The sequence below is a fragment of the Mycteria americana genome, chromosome 5 (genome assembly GCF_035582795.1).
Source record: "Mycteria americana isolate JAX WOST 10 ecotype Jacksonville Zoo and Gardens chromosome 5, USCA_MyAme_1.0, whole genome shotgun sequence".
NCBI lineage: Eukaryota > Metazoa > Chordata > Aves > Ciconiiformes > Ciconiidae > Mycteria > Mycteria americana.
In genome coordinates, this window is record NC_134369.1 from 8,455,363 (window position 1) to 8,478,026 (window position 22,664).

General features: G+C 36.4%; 1 long non-coding RNA gene across 1 annotated transcript in view; it reads right to left on the bottom strand.

Moving 5' to 3' along the window:
- LOC142409672 (uncharacterized) overlaps positions 1–22,664 on the bottom strand; it is an 80,390-nt gene that overhangs the window by 57,356 nt on the left and 370 nt on the right. Inside the window, exons 2-3 of the long non-coding RNA XR_012775733.1 lie at positions 4,014–4,172; positions 3,431–3,588 (exon numbers count right to left, since the gene is read on the bottom strand). This is a non-coding gene — a long non-coding RNA (uncharacterized LOC142409672). The remainder of the gene's footprint in view (positions 1–3,430; positions 3,589–4,013; positions 4,173–22,664) is intronic.

Consider the following 22,664-nt stretch of genomic DNA (forward strand, 5'->3'; position numbering starts at 1 on the left):
ATGGCAGGACTCAGCAGCCTAAAAATAGACACTTGCTAGTATTTAAGACTGCAAATGTATCCAAAGGATCTGTTTAGTCTCACAGGTACAACTCGGGACTGGCAGGAGACTTGCAGTGATCTGAAGCAGCTGGCAGCCTGGTGATACACCCCTCAACAGCTCAGAGTTACCCTAACCACCTGTGTCTGGGCAGCTGAATCTCCTTTTAGAGACACACTTCCCTTCCCTTCTCAGTAAGCCAAAGTTTTACAAAAATCTACAAATGTGTTGAGCAGGGCAGCTAACCAAAAAGAGTTTTATAAAAACCAGTTGAACTTCTTAGGAGGAACAGCGATCATAATCTTCACCTTATACACCCATATAGCTGGACCAACTCCTGAAACAAAAGTTTTAGGACACAGAGATAAAGTTTCCTCTACTGACACACAATTCATACCTCATTTGCGCTTATGACAGTTTTTCATGTTATTTTGTAAAGGAAGGCAAATTTTATTGCTACTTGAAATTTGAACAGCTTTTCAAATCATGAAGGATAAATAAAATCCTGTCTCCTATTTCTTACATCACCTTTCAGGCACTGAAAGCATTCTACAAACTACAGAGTTGAATGTGGCAGCTATTTAACAGAATGCTTGTGCAAAGCATTTGACATCGTCCCACGTAACATCCATGTCTCTAAATCGGAGACACATGGATTTGATGTATGGACCACTTGATGGATAAAGAATTGGCTAGAAGGTTGCACACAGAGTTGTGGTCAACGGCTCAATGTCCAAGTGGAGACCAGTGACGAGTGGCATTCCTCAGGGGTCAGTACTGAGGCCGGGGCTGTTTAACATCTTTGTTGGCGACATGGACAGTGGGATTGAGCGCACCCTCAGCAAGTTTGCCAACAACACCAAGCTGTGTGGTGTGGTCGACACGCTGGAGGGAAGGGATGCCATCCAGAGGGTCCTGGACAGGCTTGAGAGGTGGGCCTGTGCAAACCTCATGAAGTTCAACAAGGCCAAGTGGTCCTGCACATGGGTCAGGGCAATCCCAAGCACCAACACAGGCTGGGCAGAGAATGGACTGAGAGCAGCCCTGAGGAGAAGGACTTGGGGGTCCTTGATGAGAAGCTCAACATGACCCGGCAATGCACGCTTGCAGCCCAGAAAGCCAACCATATCCTGGGCTGCATCAAAAGAAGCATGACCAGCAGGTCAAGGGAGGCAATTCTCCCCCTCTACTCCACTGTCGTGAGACCCCACCTGGAGTACTGGGTTCAGCTCTGGGGCCACCAACATAAGAAGGACATGGACCTGTTGGAGCAAGTCCAGAGGAGGGCCAGGAAGATGATCAGAGGGCTGCAGCACCTCTCCTGTGAAGACAGGCTGAGAGAGTTGGGGTTGTTCAGCTTGGAGAAGAGGAGGCTGAGGGATACCTCATAGCAGCCTTCCAGTACCTGAAGGGCGCCTACAAGAAAGCTAGAAAGGGACTTTTTACAAGGGCATGTAGTGATAGGACAAGGGGTAATGGCTTTAAACTGAAAGATGGTAGATGTAGATTAGATATAAGGAAGAAATTCCTCACTATGAGGGTGGTGAGGCACTGGAACAGGTTGCCCAGAGAAGTTGTGGATGCCCCATCCCTGGAAGTGCTCAAGGCCACGTTGGATGGGGCTTTGAGCAGCCTGGCCTAGTGGAAGGTGTCCCTGCCTGTAGCAGGAGGGTTCGAACTAGAGGATCTTTAACGTCTCTTCCAACCCAAACCATTCTATGAATACATCAGTATTTGTCACAGTCTAGTGAAAAATAGCAGCAAAAGAGAATTTAAATCACTTAGTACCTCCCATAATGGAGGTAAGTGCAGAAGTTTTGAATTAGTTACCATTGCTATTTAATGCCATACGTTTCTGACAGTAAAATAATGTTATTTTATTATTAAAATATATTTTTTCTATATTTAATTCTAGTTCAGGAAAATGCTTTAGACTGCATAACTCCACTTTTGGTGGGAAGAGATACATAAAGACATAGAAAGTCAAGCATTCAGCACTTAAAGGCTATCTTGACTGCAGGTAGCTTTCTAAATCAAATGTCTGTGTTCTGCAAGAAGATATTTTTAGCTTAATATTTATATACTGTTATCTGAGGCTAAAATCATGGACATTTAGTTGAAGAAATTTCACTTATTCCATTGCACTTAAATGAAGTGAAATACTTCATAGTGACCCTGACATCACATTGCATATTTAGAGCATAACAATTCATTCTCAAAGCACTGTGGAAAAAATGATCTTGTATAAACCTTCACCTGACATTGCAGAAGGCATCTTGTGAAAGAGCCAATATAGTCAACATTAACTTTGGTACTTTAGTTTATGTTGTAAACATACAACAGTGTTTACTAGTAGTTAAATAATTTAACAGAGCTTTAAAGTTATTTGATTCATCAAAAACCACAATTACCCAACATACAGGTAACCTACCTCTACCTATACAGTTCCCCAAAAACTACTGATAGCCAATACCTCCAGATACCTCAGTCATGTCATAGTCTTCAAGACACATTTGAGAAATATTTTGCATACTCAGAGACTAAATATTTGCAAGATAATATTATAAATGAAACACCAGAAATACTAGTCCTTGAAGGAGGACCAGAGCAGCAAATCCATGGGTTCTCTAAGGGTAATACTTCCAAGGGAAGAGTTACGATAACCTAGACAAACCAAATCTGGTTGTTGCTTGCAGTCACCTGTAAATTACTGTTATTGACTTAATGCTGTTGTTACTACCAGCAGGAACTAATTCAACTTTCATTCTAATAGCAAGTGATGTCTCATGGTCTTTCATCTGAATAGGAGGTCCATTTTTAAAATGTTTTGATCTAAAAACACCCAAAAGCTCAAAAATAACTAGCCAAATGCCACATATAAAAGAGAGTTTAAATTACCTAAAGAAAGGCAAAGTCTTATGTCTGCTGTAAATAGAAATAGTTAACACCACGACTATTTATCTTTTATTTAAATTAAAATACAGTCCTATATTGAAAGTGACTGCGTCACTTAGTATTTTGGCTCAGCATGACTTTCAGGTTTCTAACAAAACCTTTACCATTTAAGTTAAGTCTTGTGGCACAAAATGTGTCACAATGTTGATACGAGTCCTATTTCTTTATGTAATTTGCACGATGTGAGTTTTGTAGATAAAAATTAAAAAGTAGATTTGCAATTACTACCAAACATCATCCACATCAATCTTCAAAATAAAAAAAAGTACATAAATGTCACCCCTTTTCATTAATTTTGGTCAAAATCCCCGTTTGCTTATCAGCCAGAGGGTTTCTGAGATATTTCAATAATATCCAGGAAATCAATCTTACATGAAACTGAAGGAAAACATCTAATGTCATTGAACAATAAATATCAGTTCTGTCAGTGGCTTACCTTTGAGCTGAGGCCTTAGGATGTTTCTCTTCTGGTTTCCTCACCAGTGCCACTGTCAGCTGTGTAGTCTCCCCTAGGGGATCTGCAGGCATTAAATGGGCGTCCAAAGGTCCTGAAAGTTGTTTCTGATTGGGGTTGCTGACATTTTTTTGCAGAACCTAAGAGAAGGAAGTACAACCATGTAATTTATATATTGCTAATTAAAATAATGTGTGTCTACTTTTTCAAGTAAGGCTGTTGATTAGCAGAAAATGTCAGAAATACACATAGCTATGTCAAGATGCATCAAGAAGCACAAACCTAGAGATCTAGTGATTTTTTTGTTTGTTTCCCTTCCTTCCTTGAGTTTTTCCACATAGGAAATGAGAAATTTCAAAAGTTTGTCCTACACGGACTGTTCCGAGACACAAATATATATAAATTTTTATTCATTAAAATCCTGTATACAACTATCATTTGTCTAATATATAAATATCTTATTAAATTAAGAAATCAAATGAGGTTATTTATTTACAGAAATAAGTTGACTTCCACACTGATATTTCTCTTTTCAAAACGTGTTTTTGAAAGGACTGTCTCTGACCTGCCTCTGGCTTAATACTGTGACCTCTTCTGCTGAGCTGCTGTCTATCTCCTGATGAGCTGCAGACCAGGCCCCATGGTGAATGCGGTTTTCTGTCTGGGTCACCTCCTCTCTTTCATTTAGTTCCTCTAGGTAGGTCAGGACAAACTCAGGGTAAGCCTGTAGGAAAGGACAAAGGCAGAGGAATAATGAAGAAAAACATCAGCTACATCAGCAGAATCACAACAGTCTAAACACCAGGAACGGTGGGAAAAGTGGTTGTTGATGTACACAATGACACAAAAGTTGCGGCATGTAAATAACTCTGTGTTTCACAAAGTTTTCGAAGTCAGTGTTAGATGGTGACCTTTTAGTGCTAAGTGACCTTAGCACTAAAGTGAAAACCATATAAAACATTTGAACATTATATATCAGTTTAAGAATAAAGACCAACAGCTCTCAAAATGAAAATTCTTATAAATAAGAAGAAACAAATTTTTCTATCCTTGTCTTTAGGTAATATTTCATTAAGTATAGGTGACATTTAGGTAGGCATTTTAATGTAATATATTAAAAGAATTTAAAACAGTGTATTCTGAAATCAAGACATGGTCACATACAGAAAAAGCCTTCCTGATGGTTTTGAAACCAAAAAAATTTTACTGCTTTAATTCATTAAATGAAGCCACTTGCCTTCTTAATACTTTTGATACTTGCTTACATGGCAAAATGCCCCAATTAAAAAAAAAAAAAAATAAATCACAACTTAACAATTACATTCTGTGGAATTTGAGACATTAACATCTCAGCTACTTAACCTTATGGTCCCCAGATCTTGTACCATGGTAACATGAGCAGTTTTATTTCTTTAGCTCAGTCTGTGAAATGACTGAATTGCAGTGTCTCAGGTGCTACTTCAATTCAAGAAGTAGTCAGTCTGCTGTCCTCACGATTAAATGGGCAGAATCTTCCTCTATATGGAATATTTTCTATTTATAATGAAAATTGTAAAGTTCTGTGAGAACCTGAACTATTTTTACTAGAAAGTATATAGATGTTAACTACACTAAATTAGGCCAAAAAAAGGAGCTATTCAAATACTTTGACAGTTAACATTTTAACAAATTGAAATCAATAATCCATTAAACCCTTATGGTTACAGAATGAAGTATCTCACAAGTACAGGAAAAGCCACCTTTTTCTGTTCTGTCACTCATTAGTGAATAAACATAAGCAATTTTATAAGGCAGGTAATACTACAGTATTTAAACACTTGGACATATTTTCCAAAGCCAATTCTGCGTGGACATTGCACAGATTCAGTGAAACTTCTAAGATCAAGTGGAAAGCAGAATACCAAAACTGAAACCTACCCTCAAGTTCTGAGAAGGCTTTTTTTGCTCATATCTTAAGAATACTTTATAATATTAAAATATTTTGTTGTTTTGATCTTGAATTTTACTAGACGTTCCTAAAAATAAAGCTCGGGTTTTAGCTTCAGTTGCATCACTTTTTCTTTAGCTTCTATCAGACTTTTCCCATGAGTCCAGATATTTTCCATTTAGGATCACTTACATTTTACTTTAAAATAAATCCCTTCAACAGCAAGAGTACAACAAACAGTGGGGTGCTTTTATTTCTTGAGGAAAAAAAATTCTTCACCAATCAATAATACTAACTCTCCTGCTGTTTATCACCTCTTATAGACAATATATTATGAAACTTTTCTCTCCCGCTTCATAGCTCCATCTGCGCTTTAATTCTGATGTAATACACTAACTTAGATTTCTAGTACATTTTTCAGACTTGGCTGGATGAACGACGAGCTGATTCCATTTCTGTCACTAACAAAGCCTTCCTGTACAAGCACTTCACTCTCGCTTTACTTACCAGTGCTGCTAAGAAAAGGGATATTCTGGTTTCTCTCTCGCTTTTCACCTTTTCCGCCTGACGCCATGCCATCGCTGCTTCTGTGCCAGAAGAAAGCATTCGGCAGACATGCAACGAATACAAGCAGAACTGACCTAAGGTAAAATTAACACAGTAAAATGATAGTTATTACCAATATGTGTACTTGAATCCAGTTCACCGTGCGGCACACTTGTGCCAGAACGCCGGGCAGCACGGACGTTGGTGTGGGAGTCCCCATCTCTGCCTATAGGTCTATAAGGTCTGCATTGCCTTTATGCTAAACACCTTCGGCAGGTGTTCTAGGGAACCTCTCTTCTTCAGGAAAGCGAAGAAGCGAAACAAACTCCCGGTGCAGAATGCGACAAAAGCCTCAAGCCTTCCCAGGACAAGAAAAATAATTTCCCAGCTAGTTCTACCCTGAAGCAAATACAATACTTTGGAAAGTTTTATTGCTAGTCTGAAGTGTGTTCCACCGAAACGTACCCACTAGGATACATTTTGCTTTCAGTGGACACCACATGCTGAAATCTGTTGTGAAATACATGTTCAAAACTCAGAGCATGTTGAAGAGCACTATTAGCTTATCTTGCTTACTTTCTAGAATTGATAATTGACTTATACTTTTATTTACTTATACTTTTTTATTTACTTATATTTTTTATTGACTTATACTTTTATTTTAAGTTATGCATGACGTTTACATGACTATGAGTACATAACTTGACCTTTCACAAATATGGATATCCTTAAATATTAGTCTAGTAACTAAGAATGTAAGGGAAACAATACCAGGATTAATTTGATGTTTCTGCATGAATACTTTGGGAAACACGCAAGAATAGTTTGGGAAACAGGAAAGCAATATCAGGATTGAATTACGAATCAACATCTTAAAAAATACTTGATGATTTGCATGTTTTTTTCAGAACAAGCTAGTACTCTCTGATATAATAAAGAAAAGTAAACCATACCTTGATTGCATAGGGGAGACTGTATGCATAGAAGAGAGTATGTTAATGGCAAACGCAGTAAGTAGGAGGTATTAATTCCAAGAAAGTGAGCTTCCTTCTCAATCCGAATGGTGTGTCACATATCACTACCTTGTATATTATGCTGCTTTCCTTTATGTCAGGTTTTGTTGGCCTACATATGCTGCAACTTAAAATAACATGACACTACAGATAAGGTGAATGTGATGGTATATTTCTTTATATATTTCCTATTTTTCAAAGGGATCTACTACTAACCACTAGCATTTTTTCCTGATAAGAAGAGATGCAGGATAGAACTGAAGAGCATTATAGTTGTTAACTCTCAGAAACCTTAGAAACCTCTCTCCTCAGAATATACAAACTACAACAATTTTTATATTCCAGTAAATAATAGTCAGTATGCATAATGAAATAAAGAATAGTACAGCTGACAACTGTATTTTTATTTAATGATCGGAATCATTCTAGCATAATTCCAGATAACAGACAAAGCAATGGGAACAGTCTCCATTTCATCAGACTGTTGGAGTTGTGTGAGTAATAGAATCTAATCTAATGTCCACATGAAAGGATGAAAAAGGAAGCTTGGTGCTAGAGAGGAGCGTCTGGTACTGATTTCCTACGGGACAGTGGTCCTCTGCAATTTCCCCAAGGTTAACAGTGTATAATGCCGCAGATGTTCCCAACGCTTCTGTGAATGTCTTCAAAATGTTCAAATGCTCAGAAAATGGCACAATTTAAAGAATCTTTAGAGGCACAAATCACTGGATATAACCCACTGGTATGCTAATGCAAAACCACCTCTTATTTATTTGAAGAGAACAAGGCTGCTGGGGATAAAAATCACATTTCTGTGAGTACTCTACCACCCTTCCCTTGCTGTCCGTGGATTCCCGATAGTAACTCGTATGAACCAGCTGACCTGCAAAACATCAGACTTCAAACAAGCTGTTGACCGAGATCCCTGGCCGTAACAAACATAAATGAAGAACAGCTCCTCTGTCAACACTGCGCACTGAAGAGCATTGCACTTGCACCACCCAGATCTTTGTTGTCATTCAAACACTTGATCTGACCAAAGTTACTAGAAAGGAACCTCTCAGCAATATATTTTTCCAGGAAAATATATTTTGTTTTAATCAACAATCTATTTTAAAAGGGCTATTTTGTTTAGCTATGCAAGAGTAAGCACAACCAAACAGGAATTCAATATTATTTTGAAAAAACTTCTGTTGCAATTACTCTTTCTACTTCACTGAGGGGAAAGTTGTTTCTAAATTTGGCATTTCTGCTTAGACCTGAAGAGAAGAAAAAAAAAAAGTTTGTTGTTATTCAGTGCTAGTTTTTAAGACACCTGCTTTGACAGAGGATTTTAGTAAGACTCATCGAGATTCATTTATAACATTAAGGACTGTATTTTAAAATTCTCCCCACAGCACATTAATTTTCACAAAGGTGTTACGTGATTTGCAATAAAAATAGGGTGCCTCTAACTTCTTTAACCAAAGAACATTTTACTATTTACTGAAGTTTTTGCCATGTTTGTTCTATAAACGAATTCTCTATATTTTGTGCTTGTTAAATATTAATAGACTGTGTTAGTAACATATCAAGCTTGAACTTCAGGGTCTTAATTTCTATCCCAGAATGTGTTTTAAGCCTCTGTTAACAGAGTTATATAAAAGCAGTGAAGCATACAGCTTATTTAAATGCCAGTTGTTCTTTAGACTTTTTAGAGTTGCCTCACTTCTGAACACTGACTTCTAGTTATCACAGGTTACTATACTGAATAAAGAATAAGATCTATTTTTACTACATAATTGAAATAAATGTGCACTACAAGTCAAGAAACAAAGCATTAAAAATGAAATAAAAATAGAAATTCACAAGTAAAATAATGAACTGGTTCCATTCATTTTAAAAATGTTTTAATAAAATACAGTATGTTTCTATTTATTCACTGAATAGAAAATATTTATAAAAATAACATGAACAGGAAATGATGTAGTAATATCACAGCATCAAAACAGCAAGCATCATTCATTGAAAGGTTCATATAGAAAAAGGAACACACTGAAAAAAAACCAAATAAAAAAACCCAAAAAATCCAACATTCAGCAAATGCAGATATAATGCCGTACTTTACAGTAGATGGAGCCATTATTTCCTAAACCCACTGTTGATACACGCTGCTTTTGTCCCTGTTACAAAATGAGTAATTCAAAGCGTTATATCTCATTTTACCAAAACACAAAAATAAATTAGCAGAGAAAATGGCATTTACACTTCAAATAGCATGATTTCTCAAGGAAAAACCACTTGATTTCTGAAACTAACACCATGAATAAGCATCTAATGCAGTAAATAAAGATGTGGAAAAGAAATAACGAGTCCTCTGCAGCTTATTCTATTGGATAAAAGGAACGGGAAATGAGTCATGCGTTAAGACTTTTTGAAGTGAAAAGAATGAATTTATTTTTATAATAAGGCAAACTAAATCAGAAAAGCTACCTCAGCCAGAACAGTTTTCTAGCTCTATACGACACCGAGGACGTTAGAATTTCTAAATCAGGTTCCAAATTATTACATTTCCCATTAATGTTTAACAGCATTTGAACCCAAATCACATTAAGAAAGAGAGAAGAGATTTCTGAAAATACATTTTCTTTCTACCTAGAATGGAATATTTCAGTTGGAAGGGACCCAGAAGAATCATCTAGTCCAACTGCCTGACCAATTCAGGGCTGACCAAGTTAAAACATGTTATTAAGGGCATTGTCCAAATGCCTCAAACACTGACAGGCTTGGGGCATCAACCACCTCTCTAGGAAGCCTGTTCCAGTCTTTGACCACCCTCTTGGTAAAGAAATGCTTCCTAATGTCTGGTCTAAACCTCCTTTGGTGCAGCTTTGAACCATTCCCATGTGTCCTATCACTGGATACCAAGGAGAAGAGGTCAGGACCTCTCTCTCCACTTCCCCTCCTCAGGAAGCTGTGGAGAGCAGTGAGGTCTCCCCTCAGCCTCCTTTTCTCCAAATGAGACAAGTGCAAAGTCCTTAGCAGCTCCTCAAGGACATTCCTTCCAGCCCTTTCACCAGCTTTGTTGCCCTCTTCTGGACGCATCCAAGGACGTCCACATCCTTCTTAGATTGTGGGGTCCAGAACTGCACACAGTACTCAAGGTGAGTCCGCACCAACACTGAATATTGTGGGATAATCACCTCTTTTGACTGGCTGGCTATGCTGTGTTTGATGCACCCCAGGATGTGGTTTGCCCTCTTGGCTGACTTACATGGATCCTGCTGTCAACCAGCACCCGAAGGTCCTTTCATGCAGGGCTGTTCTCCAGCCACTCGTCTCCCAATTTATACTTGTGCTCGGTGTTACTCTGTCCTAGGTGTAGAATCTGGCATTTTGACTTGTTAAATTTCATCCCATTAATCATTGCCCAATGCTCCAATCTATCTGCCTCTGCAAGGCAAATTGTCCCTCAAGAGAGTCAACAGCACCTTCCCAGTTTGGTATCACCAGCAAACTTGCTAATGGTGCATTCAACTCCTGCGTCCAGATCGTTGATAAATATATTGCACAGAACTGGCCCTAGGATTGAGCCCTGAGGAACACTGCTGCTGACCGGTTGCCAGCCAGATGCAGAACCATTCATTTTCTCAAGACATACATAGATATATATTATTTTACTTGTGAATGCCAAGATATATATCTGGGGATATATAAATTTTATTTCACTAGCTGTATTAATAAAATACTCAATAAATACATCAGAAAGTATCATATTTCCCTAGAATAATAACCTAAACCTGATTTTCAGCCTCAGAATTGCCTCCATTTCTGAGGGTTTACAAAAAAATATTATGGAGCTTTGAAAGTCTAATATATTAGAATGTAAAGCTTTTGTAGTAAGGTTCTTGAAGCCAGTCCAAAGTTTTAGTTATTTATAGGTTAAAAAAAAAGTTGAAGATCAGCTCATGATTCAAACTATATAAAATTAATCAACTGTCCCCTGACTAGTTTCTTGCGGACACTTTTTCATTACAACCATCATTTCTTCACATATCAAGAAAGACACAAAAACATTTTTATACCAGATATGAAAGTTGGGAACAACACATGCTAAGAAGGAAAGGAAAAGCTTGTATTGCTGTAACTAAAACAAGAACTGCAATCTCCCTGTCAATCTGCAAGCTCTACAACATTAGATAAACTTTGAATTATCTTATCTATACTAGCCGAACAAAAATCAGATAGTCGCAAAACTTAAATTTATATTCCACAAGTAGAACTGCTGAAGTTGTATGATATAAAGATAAATTTATCTTTACCTAAGTTTGATACAGTTTTTTGAAACTGAAAAACAGCTTCAAAAAATGAGGCACTGCACACATACAGAAAAATTTATGATCCCCATGCTTAAAATACAGTTTATATTTCCTACTTTGTCTGAGATTTAAATAATCCATATAACATAGTTTTTCCTCGAGCCTTAGGGAAAAAAATTAATTTAAAAATCTTTAAATTCATTGAAAGCATAATATTCCTGGCAAATTCAAAAGTCCAAATGTCAAATAAGTTTTAGTTTATGTTGTTTTGGTTTTCTTAATTCCAGTTTTCCAAATTTCTTCATTGTCTATTAATTTTGAGATTTTATAGTGGTCTAAATAGTTTATTTTTAATGTGACAGTTGAACAGAGGTTCCTTAAATAGATGCAATTTTATCAAGTCCTGAAATAGAAGCTGCTTCTGCTCCATAGTTTCAGGGTGTTTACAAAAACACATTTCTGAAGTAGTGTCCTACATCAGGCAAGAAAGAATTCTTCGCATGCCAATATACAGACAGTTGCTTAAGGATATATCAGCCAGCCAGGATCATGCATGTCTGACTTGCGTAACACTTACTTTAAATGTAAATAAATCAAAACGAGGGTCAGTACGCGATCTTATTTGTCTGGGACATGTCTTGGGAATGTCTAGCAGAGGTAGGGGTTATTTTTCCCCTAAGTGTCAGCAAGTGACAGATCTCAATGATACCCCATGCTATTTTTCTACAGGGAGTACCAAGAAGTAGAAATATACAAACTTGCTATGAATCTTGACATCTCTAACAGCCCCAGGGTATCACATCAGCCCCTTTAGGTTATTTCAATTTGATCTACATACCCATGAAAATAAAAATCAATGTGCCCAATGGTCTAGTAAAACAGCCACCCTGTCCTATGCAGTCGTTTCTTTTCTGTGAAGTCCGGGCATAAAAGGCACAGTGACCCTCAGAGCTATGCCATTGGGAACAATCTTGGGTCCATCTTGGCCATTGGGTCCATTTTGGCAAATGATCTCTCATGCTGAACAAGTTAATAGGTATAATCTATGAAGAGATCTTTCCCCTTGATCCTTCAGTGGTGGCCTAGGCCTAGTTATAGGAAACGTTGTAAATATTTGCAGGTGCTTTTACAGGAGCCAAGTAGAAAGACAGTGAGTATGTAAGTGGATTCTTTCAAGGCTCTTGGAGGATATGGAAGACTCGTCAATATCTAAATCTAATACATACTTTTTCTGGTATAATCTTACCACAGCATAGAGGCTTCAGTTTACCAACAGAGAATGTCAGAACATTTCAATGGCTGAGTCAAGAACATGGACTGATATGAGGAGAAAAGGCTTCAGTACTGAATATTAGATCCACCACATTATTTGCTGTACAGGGCCTGGGTTTCAAAGTCCTCTGAAATTAGCAAATATTTTTTCTATTATGTCAGTGAAGTTTGGCAGATTTACAGATCTTATGAGGGAGTGAGTCATAGAAAACATACCATAAAAGAGAGACAGCAATGTTGAAGATAACCAAAATATTTATACACCTACATACTCCAGGTATAACATAAACATACTCTACTTACGGTTGGAGGCAGCTAAGACAGCCCTCCAAAATGCGACTTACTCACTGTAGGACCAGAGTAAACTTCAAGCGATCCAGAATATACTATGCAAATAAAACCACTGTTCTTTTGGTGGGGAACAAGGAGAAGAAAAGGAATATAGGCATGGGTCCTAATCTGAGGTGAGAGGGTACCCTTCCACTAACTTCAGATCCCTACAAGATCAGAGGAAGCATTCAGGTGCAAACGGTGTACACTACATGTAACCCTTTTTACTTTTCATATTTTGAAGTGGCAAAGTTCTTAAAATATATAAATCTTTATCAGCATTTAAAATACTTAATAGGTAAGGTATTAGGATTCAATTGTAATTTAGTGACTAGTTATAAAATTGGAATTTAATTCCAGCCAGAATTTAAATATCAAATGTCAGCTATAACATAATATGGATTATTACAGCATGGGTTACTTACTATACCAGATTTAACAACTACCAAAACCAAACAATATTATAGATATTCCAATATTATCCAAAATACATGCATTATCTTAGATACAGAAAAGCTAGTGCAGATATAGAGTATCTTTCCTGTATACTTTAGATTATATTCATCTACAGATGTGCCACCACCACCACCGATTTCAACTGTAATTGGCTGACCAACAGTGAGGCAGCTCTGTACCACAGCTCAATTCAGAATCCTTCCAGCCTTCCAATGAATAGAGAAAAAGGGAAAAAAAAAAAGGAAAAAAAAAGAAAAAAAAAGGTTTGAATAAGTTAAAAGAACCAGAAAATTCAACAATGTGTCACAAATAGAGAGGTCATTATGCCTGGATAACCCAGGATATTAACAGTTGCAGAAAGTGAAACACTATCCACAACTTAGCAGTCAATGAGCCCTGCTCAGAACCAGTGATCTTCTGTACAACAAGGGTGGCATTTTACAGTTCAGTGCAAAATGGAACAGACCCTTGATATCTTAATTTGTCCTTTTTCTGTGCATATTTCACAGTGCAACGATTCAGGGTCCATAACGTGTCACTTGTTATACTTATAACTACAGAGTTTACTTGAAATATGTATGCACAGAAAAAAGTTCAGTGAACTGCAAAGATTGCAACAAATCTATAGTCTTTGAGCCAATATAAAGTTTTACTCCAAGTCTGAAACAATGCTGGTTAAACATACCTAAAGTCCAGTTTGAGCTGCTTTTGCTTCCAATGTGCACATTTACTACAGAAGCAGATCACCTAAAGCTTTGCTAGAAATCAACGGCTCAAAAATATTTTTTCATTAAACTCCATTTTAAAATAGCAATGGCTATATTAATAATATCATTAAAGTATTTTGGTTTCAACATTTTACTACACTGGCTATAGGGTCAGAAAAAAAACCCCTAGGAATGGAGGGAATTGTTCTATAAAGGACATTGTCAGTTACAATGACTGTCATCATTGCAAAATACATTCCTTTTTAAAAAGTTATGGTAGAAAATGCCACTAACAACTATTCTATGTTGGGAATATTGATAGGTTTTCTGTATGTATTTCCAGGAATGTTTTCTGCTTGTACATCTTTCTGCACAACCATAAATAATCATTCTGAACCACTGATTAAGAAGTAATTTTACAAAAATATCAGTCTGCAAAGATGGTTTGTCATTTCTAAGAAAAACTTGCTGTATGAATACAGCTTAATACCTGGAAATGTTTCGGACAACGTTATGCTACAGAACAGCAAGAGGTAAATTATAATCAAAGTTTACCTGTGTACTGTAGAATGTCAGCAAAACAGTATTTGGTTCAATTAAGCATGATAATAAATGTTTAAACAGCATGTCCAAAAATGGGACTGAATGATTTTATAAGTTCTGATAAAGCTTTGTATCTGAACTTTCACAGGTGTTGTATTTTCTTCTGCTACCTGAGGCCAGAAATGGAAACACTGTGAGATAAGTTTTTCTTGAATTGCCAGCCTGACTGCAACAGAAAATACTGGAAATCATAAAAATGCCAGTTTCATGAGCTTTCCACACAAAAGCATTTTTAGGTGGATTCAGAGGAGCTTTCAGACTGCCCTGTGCTTACTTAACTGAACTTCTGAGGGTCCTATGTTCAATCTTGGCTTCTAGTTATATGCTTCATATATGGGTTGCTTTTCACTACTCAATAAATGAATGTTTTCATGCAAAAAAAAAATCAGGCGAGCCTCAGTTAAGCAGAATATTAAGATGCAAAAGGAGACGTGTGTCTTGAAAGACTAAAAAAAGAAACAAAAAAGGCTTTTAAATCACAAATATTAGTATTTCCATTACACAAAGACCATTGGTCCTTACGTAAATATACTAAGAATAACATAACTGGAGAATGAATAGAGGCATTATGCTGTTTATCATGTATCTTGGAACCATAACAAGACCTGTATTACAAGACAAACTATTACTCGGACAAATTTATATGATAAATGGTCTATTAAAATGCATTCAATTCATTTTGCCACACAGTAGAATTAGGCACTTCAGTATATGCTTATTTCTTTGCAGTAAAGAAAAGAAATTGAGCTTAGGTTACTTCACAAGTCTATCAACATCCAGATTTGATAGGATTATTAAAAACTAATCCAGTTTGCATTTACACGTTTCAAGTGTACTGTGAATCTCTCCCTTAAGCCATAGGAAAAATATAACTAAAACCAGTAAATTTAGATAAGGCATACACTGAGATTTCAGGAGTGGACTTTGGATGGTCACAGTTACGTGGGGTGAACAAGGAGAAGGTTTCCATTTAGGTGTATCAGTAAAAGAGATGCATGAATAGCAAAAATAACTAAGTTTAAGTAAACTCTGTAAATCACTTAGACACATAACTTAAAGTGTAACCCCCCAGAATGAGCTATTTGTATAATTTGTCCTGTAATTCTTGACAGAAATCAAAACTCCAAATAGTAGTTAGTGTAACACTATCCCAGGCTAAACCCGCTAATTGGGTAAATACTCCTTCTGCTGACTGAAGGATGGGCTACTTACAGTATCACCATCTCCTTTCAGATAAATCTGTGCAGTACAAGTAGTTCACATTCAGCAATGAAGTTGGCAATATGCTAATGTACTTGAGCGTGGAATGGCTCTGTTGTTGTCAGACCTTTGACTTGAACTTGATAGGGCTGATTTGACATTCAGCAACTGGTTACATTCGTCAAGAGGTGAAGCTTCACAACAAAGATAATGTGGTGGAAGCAATTAGTATCCAGAATATCAATAGTAGGTCTTTGGCATGTGACTGTGGGCTAAGCAAGGCTTTAATAATATCTGGTATGTAAGACACTGTTAAAAAGCATATCACAAAACTATTTTAATTTTATATGGTAATATCACCTGTTTTCCATGTAGAAATATTTTTTAAATATACTCTAGTTTTTTATTTAATCCAAGCTGTACTGATCTTTACAAATACATATTTCCAAGACTTTTCTAAGCTTTCTAAAAGGTTAAATATATTTGTTTTCAATTAAAGTGCACAACCAAGTGGCAAAAGGCAGCCCTCTTTTTCTTCAGGAATTAGTTTAGAAGTGTTAGCATTTGCAATTTATGGCATTAGATTATCACAGAATCACAGAATCACAGAATCATATAGGTTGGAAAAGACCTTTAAGATCATCGAGTCCAACCATAAATGCTATATTGTTATTATGCTATATTGTTCAGTGAGAATGAGTCAAGAATAGGACAGCAATAGTAGTTTTCTCCATAGTTTCCATCATCTCCAACAGTATCCCTGCCAAGGAATAAAATTGTTACTCTGGGCTAACCAATAACTTGGTTTTGGCTGTATCAAAGACCCTGTCTTTACCCTTTTCTCCAGAATTTGAATATGAATCTCATTTGAATATGCTCCCTCTGCTGTCAGTTAAGAGAACAGAAAAACAGGGATAATAGGTGACTACGAAGGCAGTTCAGCTATTAAAGATATGTCACAAGGAGCTGTTTTACCCCATTTGCATTGTTGGAGTAGAGTAGGAAGACCACTGTGAAATACAGGATCACACCAGCTGCACTGTTTCTAGAAAATGTTTCATCAAGAAAATGCTTTTGTAAGGCTCTGGTGACAAAGGAAAAAAATAAATTACAGAATCATTCATGTTGGAAGGGACCTTAGGAGTTCATCTACTCCAAAAATCCTGTTCAGAGCTGGGTCAACACTGAATTCAAACCTAGTTGTTCAGGGCTTAGTCCTTTCAGGTCTTGAAAACCTCTAATGATGGAGATTCCATAATCATTTTGTCACCTTGTTTCAATGCTTAATCATCCCTTAAAAGGAATATTTTTCATCTTATATCATTAAACTTCCTCTTCCAATTTATGACTATTGTCTCTCTTTCTCCCACTATGGACCTCTGAAGAGCCTGGATTCATCTTACTAATAACCTCTTTATAGGTATTAGAAGGCTGCTATTAGGTCCCCAAAGCTCCCCTACTCCAGGCTAAACCAGCTCGCTTCTCACAGCCTCTTTGCACTTGCTCCAGCCCCTTGACCATTTTGGTGGCCCTCCACTGGACTCACTCAAGTTTACCAACTTCTCTCTTACATCGTTCTTTGTTGTACAGTCTAAGTGGCTGTACAGTCTAGTGGTGGTCTTGGTAGTGTTAGGTTTACGGTTGGACTTGATGATCCTAAAGGTCTTTTCCAACCTATACGATTCTGTGATTCTGTGAAGTGCATATATAGCAATGGCTACAAACAGTAATCTCCCCCACAGCCCTGCAGTGAAAAAGTACAGAAATGAAATTAAGAAAAACCCAATTCAATATGCAAAAAGCAGACGTTAACTACATAACCTCTGCTGTATTTTTCTAAAACTTTTGTAAACTTCATAGACATCTGTATTATTACTGGCTGATCTTCATACTATAACATGGATGATTAAAACTATACAGATAACTTGTTTCCTGCTGAGAACAAGTTATTGTTACCGAAGTTTCAAATTATCATTTTGCTAGTTAGGAAAATTCCAGACTGGAAATAAGAGAAACTGCTATTAAGTGATGTGACAATGTAAAAAAAAAAATCTAACCTATATTTTATTTTCCAATGAAATAGGAGATGAACATAGGGCTAAATCAGAGGAAAAAACCTTATAATTGAAATCTAATAATCAAATCCTGATTTTGAACAAGAGATAGTTGGAGTAAAAGCCTAGAATCTAGTGAACTTTGCACTGACTTATGCTTTCTCTAGGCAAACTTACTGACCTAGGTAATTTGCCAGAGCATCTGAGTAGCTGGAAAGGTGTATTTTAGGTGAATAAGTTTAAAATTAGATAGGAATGGTAACACTTGCAAACAGATCCCTTATCTGTTCAGGAATTTTCTGATATTCAGTTATTTTTCTATTCCTTATGGATGTATACAGGGTATTCATAAAGACATTGAGTTGCATTAAATTCTAGTATTATTTTCAACCATGCTTTTTTGAAGGAAAGATTAATTAGAAGTTTTCAGCTGTGTCTCTACTTTTCTTACAACTACTTTTTGTCATCAGCTTATGCTTCCATGACCACAAGGCTTAGACATTATAATTCCTTCCAAGCACAGGAAAGCTTTCTCTACCACTTCAGAGTACAGGGAAAAAAACTAAAACCAAACACAAAAGCCAACTTCCCCTGCCCTCTCCCCTGTGAATACTGGCTCAGACTTCCCTGCAATATTTTACTTAAAAAAAAACCTAAAAGGCTTATTTATACTAGAAGCATTTTAAGATTATTTTTTTCCTCATGGTGACTTGTACAATCATTACACTGGCAAAATTAAAGAAACTAGAGATTGTTTCCTAAAAATTAAACTAAGGAATATCTTTTTTTTTTTATAATACATCATTCATGTTTTAGCCTGAGAGATTATTGTTCCTACATGGTATTGATTCCCAGGTTATAAAATCCAATTCTTTTTGAAATTCAAACCAATCTAGCCTTTTCAACTTTGAAGAAGTACCAAAACCACTGTTCTTCTTGTGAGGGAAATATTTAAAATCCAGTGAGAGTGCAAACACAGCGAAAGAAGTGTCAGGTCTCCTTATTGCCCTTCCATGGGCACTTTCAAGCCTTCTACAGCCCACATCCGATAGAAACATCAGAAGGACTTCCCTTCCTCTCATCTCCTTCTCCACGCTTATTGGGAGCAGAGATGGTATAGCTCCCATGACCTTGTGACGCAAGGAAGTCCTTTTCAAAAAGGACAACCCTTCGATAGAAGTAACACACTTGCACAAAGATGTAATTGCAACAGATGTTTCATTGTATCTTCTTGTGGAATTAATCAGTGTTTGTCAGACTGATGGAAGGCACAATACTTCTGTTCAGGTTAATTTCCTGTTCGCTCTCCCAAAACCTAGCAGAATCTCTGCTGGTCAGCACAAGTTGGAGCAATTTGCATTGTATGGAGGACATTCAGTCTTCAAAAGGAAAGAACAACTAGTTACAGGAAAACAGAATTAGTGAAGCTTAGTTTTCTATGGATTTATGACCTTGAGTTGGATTCTCAGTGTACAAGTAGGCAAGGTGAAAAACTGCAGTTCAACAGCTCAGCTGTGAGGCAGAAGTCATTCTTTTGTGGCTTCCTTGGTACCTAATTAGACTTGCTCTTTCTACAAACCAGTATATTTTCATGATACTTGAATGATTTTTTTTTTTTTTTTAAATCTTACCTATTAGATTTCTTGCTGAAATTACCTCATGATCTTAAGGAAAAAACCCAACACAATAATATGGAGACAGATACACTTTGTTCTTTGAGGAAACCAAACCAAAAATATCTAATACAATTCTTATGAAGCTTTGCTGAACTTTAAGCTTTTATAGCATCATCCTACAAATTATGAATATTGTACATTCACACAAACAAGTCAGACTGCAAAGCCCAGTTCAGATACCCATATAGTTTATGTTCATGGCTGATTTTTCACACTGTCACAAAAGAAAGTATCACAGCCTATGGGTCCAATATCTAGTGATCAGCCATACATTAGCCAGAGGCTAGAACATCAATGGCACCAATAGCTTCCAAGGGCGGTTTCTCTGGGAAATGCCATCACCATTTTCTCAGTGGCAAAGGCACAAAACACCTTGGGATCTGTCTAAGCCTATCAAAATATATTAATGTTATTATACTTACAATTTGACTCTGTTAACAAAATCAAAGTATATCTATTAATACAAAATGAACTTTGGACTTACAATGCAAAGCTATCTGTTGGTGTATATGATATTTTTTTTATACAAGAGTTACTAAATTGGCCTATTTTGCACAAAGGATGAAGAAAAGTCTGTGAAGCATAGTAATATTAATGAATTACTTTTAGGTTAAAGGTTTTAACCTTTCAATATTTCATTTAGTGGTTGATCACAGACCAACTCCCAGGAATACAAGGAGGCATCATGGCTGAGACAGTACATAAAGAGTCAACATCATGCTCATCTTATCCCACTTGAAATGTTTAAAAATGCAGAACCAGAAGAAATAGCATCTATAGAAATGACTGGCCATTAACTTTCTTTTGGGGACTTAAACTTTTTCAATTTATTTTACAGTTTGTTCAAGACCACCAGCCCATGAGAGTCAGAGAAGAATTAGCTGAGCAGTCAAAGTTGCAAACAGCAGTAGAAAGATTGCACTGTTTTATTGTGCCACAAAAACCTATGATATCACACATTAGAGATAGGGTGCCTTTATCACACTTATGAAAGTTTTCTTTAAACATTCAGAAGACAAAACACCAAATTCTTCTTTAATAAAATTATAAAAAACTTAGAAATGCAGACAAGAGTATAATGCATGTAATAAAAGCCTACAGAATAAAACAACAAAAAAAGTAAATTAGCGAATAAAAAAAAGGTTTGTTCATTAGTTAGCTAAGTGAAAGTTTGTAATATTAAAAAAACATTAGGGGGGAAAACAACTTCAATAAAGAATGCCAATGCAGTCAAATCAAAATTGTAGGTAGTATAAGTGTTTGTCAATATAAAAAATTATAAGAGGAAAAAATTCATTCTTATAACTATAGTTTGACAAAATACTCATAGTAAAGGGCTAATGCTCTACTTAAGGTGTTTAATTCACCAATGGGTCTCAATTATTTTCATCTATTATGCTTTCTTCTATTCAAAATACCTTGACTGAATGGTTATACACAACATGCAACAGCATGATGGAAAGTCAGACTTGAATTATCCATGAAACACTGAAAATTTCCCACTATGAATGAAAGAAAATAGTAACCTTTGCAGAGAAATTTAAATTGTTCCACATTCTACAAAAGATCAAGAACACAGAAGGGTACAGAATAACTCTTCTAAAACTCTTAGCAGAAATAGACCTGAATTCTACAAGGGCAATACTTATTTGTCAGAAAAACCCAACAACTCTCCCCCCAGCCCTCCCAAAAAAACCCAAACCAGCTGATGAAATGCTAAGAGATTATATCAGTTGATGGTTTTCTATCCCAACTTGCTGGTTTATAGATGATCTTTCTCAACAGTGATAAAAGAACAACAGGTTGTAATTGTCAGGGTTAGCTACAATCCCAGGCTTATGCACAAGGATTATACATCCTGAATTCTCCTCTGCTGGAAAGGTTTTACTTGGCAATAAAAGATTAAAAGTAACAGCCAGGGGCTAAGCTTTAATACCTAAACCTGAAAACATTTTAAGGCATATACATCCAGAACATGCATCTGAGTCTTTTCCTTCTTAGTGTAATCCTCTTAGTGCTTTCTGTACCTCACTGAACTGATTCTGAAAACAAAAATACTGTATCTGGCACCTTTACCCTGAATTTAGCTTTAAAGAGTCCCTCTTGAAGATACCACATTACAATTTATAATTTAGTGTTCAGATGCATAACTGTGGGATTCTTTCAACCTGTTTTCTAATATCAAAGCCACAAGATATAAGCACTATTTCTGGTTTGTACTAGCTATTCCTTTCATTTTTAGAATGTATCTGCACTAGGAATATTCACATGTTCCTGAGCATAAAATGGCTTTGAGAGACATCAGATCACTGTAAGCTTACAAAATATAAAGCCACCACGTAATGAATAAACACTTTTTAAGTTGACTATTTTGAAAAAAGTTGCTAAGCATATTACTATTCTGTTGCCAAAATGAAGTTGGGTGAAACTCAAGTCTTCAAGTCAGAGAACTACTAATCACTTCTTGTTTCTAACAGTTCCAGTCCCGTCTACTGAGCTGTATGCAGTAATGGAGCCAGATCAGGAATTTACCCAAAACTGATTGTGTTGCAGTGATCAGAGTGACAAACTCCTGTGTAAAGACCCTCTAACCACAATTATTTAAATTCTTCTAGACAAGTCAACTGGCTTGTCCACTGCTGAGTCAGGAATAGCCATAGAAGTGAGGTTCATCTCAGTTCACTTTAGATATCTGCATCTGAGCCAATCCAGCTCCATAGTCCATGATGACAAATAAGCACCAATGGAGTGCAATACAGGAAACCTGCCTAGAAATTTACTTTAGGATGAAATTAATAGCTCTTTACAAATGAGTATTCACCTCAATTAACTACAAAGGTAGTCTAGATAACTCAGTAGATAACTACTTTATACCTTATGGGTTATCAACCCTAGTTCGGTATCTGCTTCTTAGGGATTAAATTGCCTCTTTATTTTACATGAGTAAAAAGTTTAATTTGTACCTAAATACCTAAGCATTCAGTTATTAATACACTTGATTTCATAAGCTAATTATTTCTGCATTGAGACCCTTTATGTAAAAAAATTATGGTATCAGAATAATATTCTAAAATCTTATTTTATATAAATACAATACAAAGATATGCTTCCTGTATCTTTTCCTATAGATGCCT